The sequence below is a fragment of the Lissotriton vulgaris genome, chromosome 9 (assembly GCF_964263255.1).
Source record: "Lissotriton vulgaris chromosome 9, aLisVul1.2, whole genome shotgun sequence".
Lineage (NCBI taxonomy): Eukaryota > Metazoa > Chordata > Amphibia > Caudata > Salamandridae > Lissotriton > Lissotriton vulgaris.
The window spans coordinates 624,995,290-625,003,461 of NC_141697.1; positions in this window are offsets into that span (position 1 = coordinate 624,995,290).

Sequence of the window (8,172 nt, forward strand, 5' to 3'; positions counted from 1 at the left end):
TTGTACACCGCCCTTTCAGTCAACATAAGCATGTCCATGTTACGGAGCCATTGGGGCAGCGTGGGGGGATCAGCCGATCCCCACTTCTGCGCTATGTCCCGTTTCGCTGTTACCATCCCCACTGTGACCCAGGTCCTTGCATAAAAGGTGAGGTCAGTCGGCTCCCAGATGTTTAGCAGGCAGAGCCGTGGGTCTAGAGTGAGGGTGGTGTGAAGTGTCTGAGCCATTGTGCGCACTACCCGTTGCCAGTAACCGACAATCAGAGGACATTCCCACACCGTGTGAATGAAGGTCCCTTCTATCCCGCAGCCGCTAAGGCAATGTGGATGATCCGCCCTGTGCAGTTTATAAAGCAGTGTACGGGTGTAGTAGATTCTGTGTAGGATTTTCAGCTGCACTAGGCGAAATTTAGACGATATGCCTGCTTCACGTGGGGATGCCATGGCTGCGTTCTCAACTGTGTTTTTTGCAATTTTCACCCCGAGTGTGCTGGGTATACTCAGACGTGAGTCCCAGGCTCTCCACACCACTGGAGTCAAGCTATCCAGGCTGATGAAGGCTGATAGCCAGAAACCGGTCCTTGGATGCTTGATTCCGGTCTGGGAAAGACATGGCTTGGTAGTTCAGACTGGACTGTTCCCATGAGGCACAGGGTCAGAGCTGACTTGCATATAGCCAGTGTCTAACCCAGGGTGGTGTGGAGTGCAAGAAAACGATGGATTTAGGCCCAGATCCTTGTACTGGGGTGAATGTATGACATTGTTCTACATTCTGTCCATCAACTGGTTTTTTTGCAATTTTTACCCCGAGTGTGCTGGGTATACTCAGACGTGAGTCCCAGGCTCTCCACACCTCTGGAGTCAAGCTATCCAGGCTGATGAAGGCTGATAGCCAGAAACCGGTCCTTGGATGCTTGATTCCGGTCTGGGAAAGACATGGCTTGGTAGTTTGGACTGGACTGTTCCCATGAGGCACAGGGTCAGAGCTGAATTGCATATAGCCAGTGTCTAACCCAGGGTGGTGTGGAGTGCAAAAAAACGATGGATTTAGACCCAGATCCTTGTACTGGGGTGAATGTATGACATTGTTCTACATGCTGTCCATCAACTGTGTTTTTTGCAATTTTCACCCCGAGTGTGCTGGGTATACTCAGACGTGAGTCCCAGGCTCTCCATACCACTGGAGTCAAGCTAGCCAGGCTGATGAAGGCTGATAGCCAGAAACCGGTCCTTGGATGCTTGATTCCGGTCTAGGAAAGACATGGCTTGGTAGTTCGGACTGGACTGTTCCCATGAGGCACAGGGTCAGAGCTGAATTGCATATAGCCAGTGTCTAACCCAGGGTGGTGTGGAGTGCAAAAAAACGATGGATTTAGGCCCAGATCCTTGTACTGGGGTGAATGTATGACATTGTTCTACATTCTGTCCATCAACTGTGTTTTTTGCAATTTTCACCCCGAGTGTGCTGAGTATACTCAGACGTGAGTCCCAGGCTCTCCACACCACTGGAGTCAAGCTATCCAGGCTGATGAAGGCTGATAGCCAGAAACTGGTCCTTGGAAGATTGATTCCGGTCTGGGAAAGACATGGCTTGGTAGTTCGGACTGGACTGTTCCCATGAGGCACAGGGTCAGAGCTGTTTTGCATATAGCCAGTGTCTAACCCAGGGTGGTGTGGAGTGCAAAAAAACGATGGATTTAGGCCCAGATCCTTGTACTGGGGTGAATGTATGACATTGTTCTACATTATGTCCATCAACTGTGTTTTTTGCAATTTTCACCCCGAGTGTGCTGGGTATACTCAGACGTGAGTCCCAGGCTCTCCACGCCACTGGAGTCAAGCTATCCAGGCTGATGAAGGCTGATAGCCAGAAACCGGTCCTTGGATGCTTGATTCCGGTCTGGGAAAGACATGTCTTGGTAGTTCGGACTGGACTGTTCCCATGAGGCACAGGGTCAGAGCTGAATTGCATATAGCCAGTGTCTAACCCAGGGTGGTGTGGAGTGCAAAAAAAATGATGGATTTAGGCCCAGATCCTTGTACTGCGGTGAATGTATGACATTGTTCTACACTCTGTCCATCAACTGTGTTTTTTGCAATTTTCACCCCGAGTGTGCTGGGTATACTCAGATGTGAGTCCCAGGCTCTCTACACCACTGGAGTCAAGCTATCCAGGCTGATGAAGGCTGATAGCCAGAAACCGGTCCTTGGATGCTTGATTCCGGTCTGGGAAAGACATGGCTTGGTAGTTCGGACTGGACTGTTCCCATGAGGCACAGGGTCAGAGCTGATTTGCATATAGCCAGTGTCTAACCCAGGGTGGTGTGGAGTGCAAAAAAACGATGGATTTAGGCCCAGATCCTTGTACTGGGGTGAATGTATGACATTGTCCTACATTCTGTCCATCAACTGTGTTTTTTGCAATTTTCACCCCGAGTGTGCTGAGTATACTCAGACGTGAGTCCCAGGCTCTCCACACCACTGGAGTCAAGCTATCCAGGCTGATGAAGGCTGATAGCCAGAAACTTGTCCTTGGAAGATTGATTCCGGTCTGGGAAAGACATGGCTTGGTAGTTCGGACTGGACTGTTCCCATGAGGCACAGGGTCAGAGCTGTTTTGCATATAGCCAGTCGCAGAGTGTGACCCCGTGAGTTGAGTAGGCACCAGAGCGAGAATTGTCGAGTCCGTGGAATTTTGAGCCCGAGACCCGCCAAGGCGGGGAATCGAACCCTGGTCCACGGTCGATCTCAGCTTCCGGGTCTGCCGCCTCTAACCACTGAGCCACGCTTCTCCACATGGCTTGGTAGTTTGGACTGGACTGTTCCCATGAGGCACAGGGTCAGAGCTGAATTGCATATAGCCAGTGTCTAACCCAGGGTGGTGGGGAGTGCAAAAAAACGATGGATTAAGGCCCAGATCCTTGTACTGGGGTGAATGTATGACATTGTTCTACATTCTGTCCATCAACTGTGTTTTTTGCAATTTTCACCCCGAGTGTGCTGGGTATACTCAGATGTGAGTCCCAGGCTCTCTACACCACTGGAGTCAAGCTATCCAGGCTGATGAAAGCTGATAGCAAGAAACCGGTCCTTGGATGCTTGATTCCGGTCTGGGAAAGACATGGCTTGGTAGTTCGGACTGGACTGTTCCCATGAGGCACAGGGTCAGAGCTGAATTGCATATAGCCAGTGTCTAACCCAGGGTGGTGTGGAGTGCAAAAAAACGATGGATTTAGGCCCAGATCCTTGTACTGGGGTGAATGTATGACATTGTTCTACATTCTGTCCATCAACTGTGTTTTTTTCAATTTTCACCCCTAGTGTGCTGGGTATACTCAGACGTGAGTCCCAGGCTCTCCACACCACTGGAGTCAAGCTATCCAGGCTGATGAAGGCTGATAGCCAGAAACCAGTCCTTGGATGCTTGATTCCGTTCTGGGAAAGACATGTAAATGTAAATGTGTAAATGTAAATGTGCTGGACTTGTAAAGCGCACAGCTGCCCATAAGCGTCCCGGCGCTTGCTTAGGGAACCGGTCCTGGTATTCCCCTGTGAGAAACCACGGCAGGGTGTCCACAAGGTGAAAGCCAGGCATCCCGCCGCGAGGGGCCGTAGTGGAGATTAAGCAAGCTATTGCCCAGAGTCGCAGAGTGTGACCCCGTGAGTTGAGTAGGCACCAGAGCGAGAATTGTCGAGTCCGTGGAATTTTGAGCCCGAGACCCGCCAAGGCGGGGAATCGAACCCTGGTCCACGGTCGATCTCAGCTTCCGGGTCTGCCGCCTCTAACCACTGAGCCGCGCTTCTCCACATGGCTTGGTAGTTTGGACTGGACTGTTCCCATGAGGCACAGGGTCAGAGCTGAATTGCATATAGCCAGTGTCTAACCCAGGGTGGTGTGGAGTGCAAAAAAAACGATGGATTTAGGCCCAGATCCTTGTACTGGGGGGAATGTATGACATTGTTCTACATTCTGTCCATCAACTGTGTTTTTTGCAATTTTCACCCCGAGTGTGCTGGGTATACTCAGACGTGAGTTCCAGGCTCTCCACACCACTGGAGTCAAGCTATCCAGGCTGATGAAGGCTGATAGCCAGAAACCGGTCCTTGGATGCTTGATTCCGGTCTGGGAAAGACATGGCTTGGTAGTTCGGACTGGACTGTTCCCATGAGGCACAGGGTCAGAGCTGAATTGCATATAGCCAGTGTCTAACCCAGGGTGGTGTGGAGTGCAAAAAAAATGATGGATTTAGGCCCAGATCCTTGTACTGCGGTGAATGTATGACATTGTTCTACACTCTGTCCATCAACTGTGTTTTTTGCAATTTTCACCCCGAGTGTGCTGGGTATACTCAGATGTGAGTCCCAGGCTCTCTACACCACTGGAGTCAAGCTATCCAGGCTGATGAAGGCTGATAGCCAGAAACCGGTCCTTGGATGCTTGATTCCGGTCTGGGAAAGACATGGCTTGGTAGTTCGGACTGGACTGTTCCCATGAGGCACAGGGTCAGAGCTGATTTGCATATAGCCAGTGTCTAACCCAGGCTGGTGTGGAGTGCAAAAAAACGATGGATTTAGGCCCAGATCCTTGTACTGGGGTGAATGTATGACATTGTTCTACATTCTGTCCATCAACTGTGTTTTTTGCAATTTTCACCCATGAACTTCTTGCACTAACTTTCACTGTCCCCTGGAACATCTTTGGACCCCCCATGGACTGCCATAAGACCCCATTCCTTGCCACTTCAACCAGCCTGTGAAGTGAACAATGCCTCTTCCCTTGGACCTGATAACATTAATCGTCTCAGTCTGGCCATCCAACGGGCACCCTCTGCACTAGCCCTATATGCTCGCCACGTGTATATACTGTAAATAAATATTATTTTTTCTGTTTCAGATGTGTTTTGGTCAAATGTTGCAAAGGTACTAACTTGGCATTTAGGGCCCGGAGACTGATACCTTAGGAATGTACAATAATGTCAATACAAGCAGTGTACATGTTGAGACAGATCCAGAGATGGTGGCCAATAATGTAGATATCTGTAAACATGTGGTGCCACCATTGCACCAATGCAATGCTATGACATAGTCACAATGTCAATGGGCCATCATGTAAGGTCATCTATTGGGACATGCCAGTGAGCATTAATTTGCTATAGGTGATAGAACGCCCCCTGGTCCATGTTTGGATGCAGCAAGGCAAGTACTACTGTCCTCGTGTCTAGTATGCCATGCACTGCTACATACCACTGGTTGACCTCCATATTGTCATCCAAAATTTGAAAGGGTACACACTGTCGGATTCAATATTTGTTCCACTCCTGCATACACTGAGTATACCTTGCCCTTACACTGTTATGTGTGTAGTCTGTGTATCATGAGTATGTGGCTCTGACGTGTAATGGGCATGGCTTTAATCAACATTAAATTGGCCGGAGGTCTGCAGCAGGTGTGTGGTTGGGCCACCACTCACCAACATGGGCAGCAGCTCTGCATTCTACATGTGTAGGTACAAGTAGGAAGGTAGCTCCAGGCAGCGGCAAGGCCGTCTGTACTATTTGTACACTTAGCCACCACACATGCCACGTCATGTTTTCAATGCTCACAAGTGGTCCATAAGTGATGATAGCCTGGTCTTACATGTGATACTCACCCATGGTGGACACGTGACATATGACCATCACTTTCTGTAAACTTCGAGGTGTGTGTACCTGCATGTGTAATGTCAGATGTTTATGTTACGATGTCACGTAGTGGTTGATATGCAATGACAGATGTGTCTCACTGGTATCTATGAATGAGCCAAGGGTCAGTGTGTATCCACATATACTTGTCTGTCCAGATGTAGGAGGTGTCTTCACCCAGCCATGTATTTTTTTTGGGGATGTTGCTGTTTTGCATGTCTTGGTGATGGTTGTGGTCCATTGGTTCTGCAAAGTAGCTGGTCAGCATAGTGATGTTTGCCCTTGTTGATTTGTAGGTGGTAGTTGTTTCCATGCTGATGTCTTGTGGCAGACAGATAAATGTTTTACCCACATTAGACGCAACATCAAGGTGTACTCCAATTTGTCACATAACTCTTAAAGTGGTCTAATGTATAGTCCCTTTTCCCTGTTCATATGGTGCCACATTTCACGGGCCATTTCAATATTTCCTGCCATTACATGCCCTATTTGCAGCTCTTACCCCATTCCACACATGCATCTTTGAGGCATATGTTCAGGAACCTCATTGACAGTATGTCCATCTGTAGAGATATGAACTTGACATTATACAGCAACAATGTGCTTGGTAATATGCAGGATATGTGTCATATACGGGCCCTGGTTATGTATCCTGCACATCTTGTGCATGCTACCATATGAAATGAAATAGGCTGATATTTAGGAACATTGTTCACATATTTAGGGACAGTTTACGGCTGCAAAGACTGATATGTTTTGGACAAGTGCCTGGATGACTGGCACCATTGTGTATTGGGATGTTGCAATGACTATTGGCATCATTTACACCATTTCACACACCTAATTTTTGGGATTCACACAACATACACAATCCATTATACATGGATTGGGGCAATGTCGTCAGAATAGGAATGTCATCCTCACCACAAACAGCAGCCTAGCTAGCTAGTATTTGAAGCATGTGACACAACCGTTTGACATAGTGTAGCATACGTAGCACCTTGACAAGTAGGGTGTCACACATTTGACACAGTGCAGGGCATCTCTATACTCCACACACATTCCCAACCTCCATGGATAATTGGTTTCACTAACCACTCGTTGGGACACGTAACTGTTTAATGGGTTCAGTGCCCGTGGCAGACAGTAACACATAGACATGTCATGTGTTTTGAACATTTTATTGTACTAACAGCACGTGGCTGACTCAGTCAAAAAAATTGTTGATGATGCGGTTCCTCCGAGCCTGTCCTGCAGCATTTGGTGTGGGGTGTACAGCACCAGCCTCTTCTTCTTCCTCATCTTCATCTGGTGGTTCTGGCACTTGGATCCATGGTGCTTTGGTACGGACACATATGCTGTGCAACACACAACATGCCAGGATAATTTGGTTCACCATTTCTGGTCTGTACAGCAGGCTGCCACCTGAGATATCCAAGCACCGGAACCTGGACTTTAAGACACCAAATGTCCGCTCAACAATGGACCGTGTGGGTATGTGTGCCGCATTGTACTGCCTCTGGCCTGGGGTGGTGGGGTTTCGTACTGGTGTCATCATCCATGGTCCCAGTGCATATCCTTGGTCCCCTGTGACACATAGGGGAAAGCGGAATTAGTCATTGGTTGTGCTGTATGTGATGTTGATGAGCATGGATTTGTGTGTTGAGATGTATGTCATGTTGTTAATCAAGTTGGCCATGTGTTGCAGCACAATGCTGTAGTGCATGTTAGCAAGTGATAATGGCTCTCTGCTGTGACTCCATCCAACCTCATGTTTGTGTGCAGATGAGTTGCATGTGTGGCTCTTCTACCATCTGCCACTGACAGTGATCCACCTACTGCACTGTACATTACCTCAGCTATGTATGTGGCATGATAACACACAACACACACTTGACCTTATGTGCAGCAGCATTCAGCAAGCCTGCTGTAGAACACAAAGCATGCTTTTCACGGTCATGGTCTGAACGAAATCACCAGTTATCTACCCGTTACATGCATGGCCCATTGGGGCCTTGTTAGGTTCACCAACGACATCAACTTCAGCATGTGCAACACCATCCACTACCTGTACTGTGTGCTCCTTCCTGTTTTGGACTCCAAATCATGAGTGCTCAGCATACATAATCAATGTTGCCATATCACATCTCTTATTTTACAAATCATTTTAAAGGATACTTGGGATTACTCCTAAATACATAAAAACAAAACAAAGGGGCCATCATAAATAATGGTAATCCACATTCCCAGTTAAGATAAGACTGGACACTTATGCAATACGTAATTAAGCATATGAACCCCCTTCAGTTCTGATGCTATCATGCCCAGCCCATCAATGAACCACAATCGTGCCTGAATACAGGTTCACAATTCATAAACAACGCCCCATCGTTGGGCCCCCACATTGACCATCAACTCCCATCCCCCCAACCCTGCTGCTGGTGCTGTTGTGTAAAATATAAGTCTTGCAAAAAATCGATACTAATGTGTGT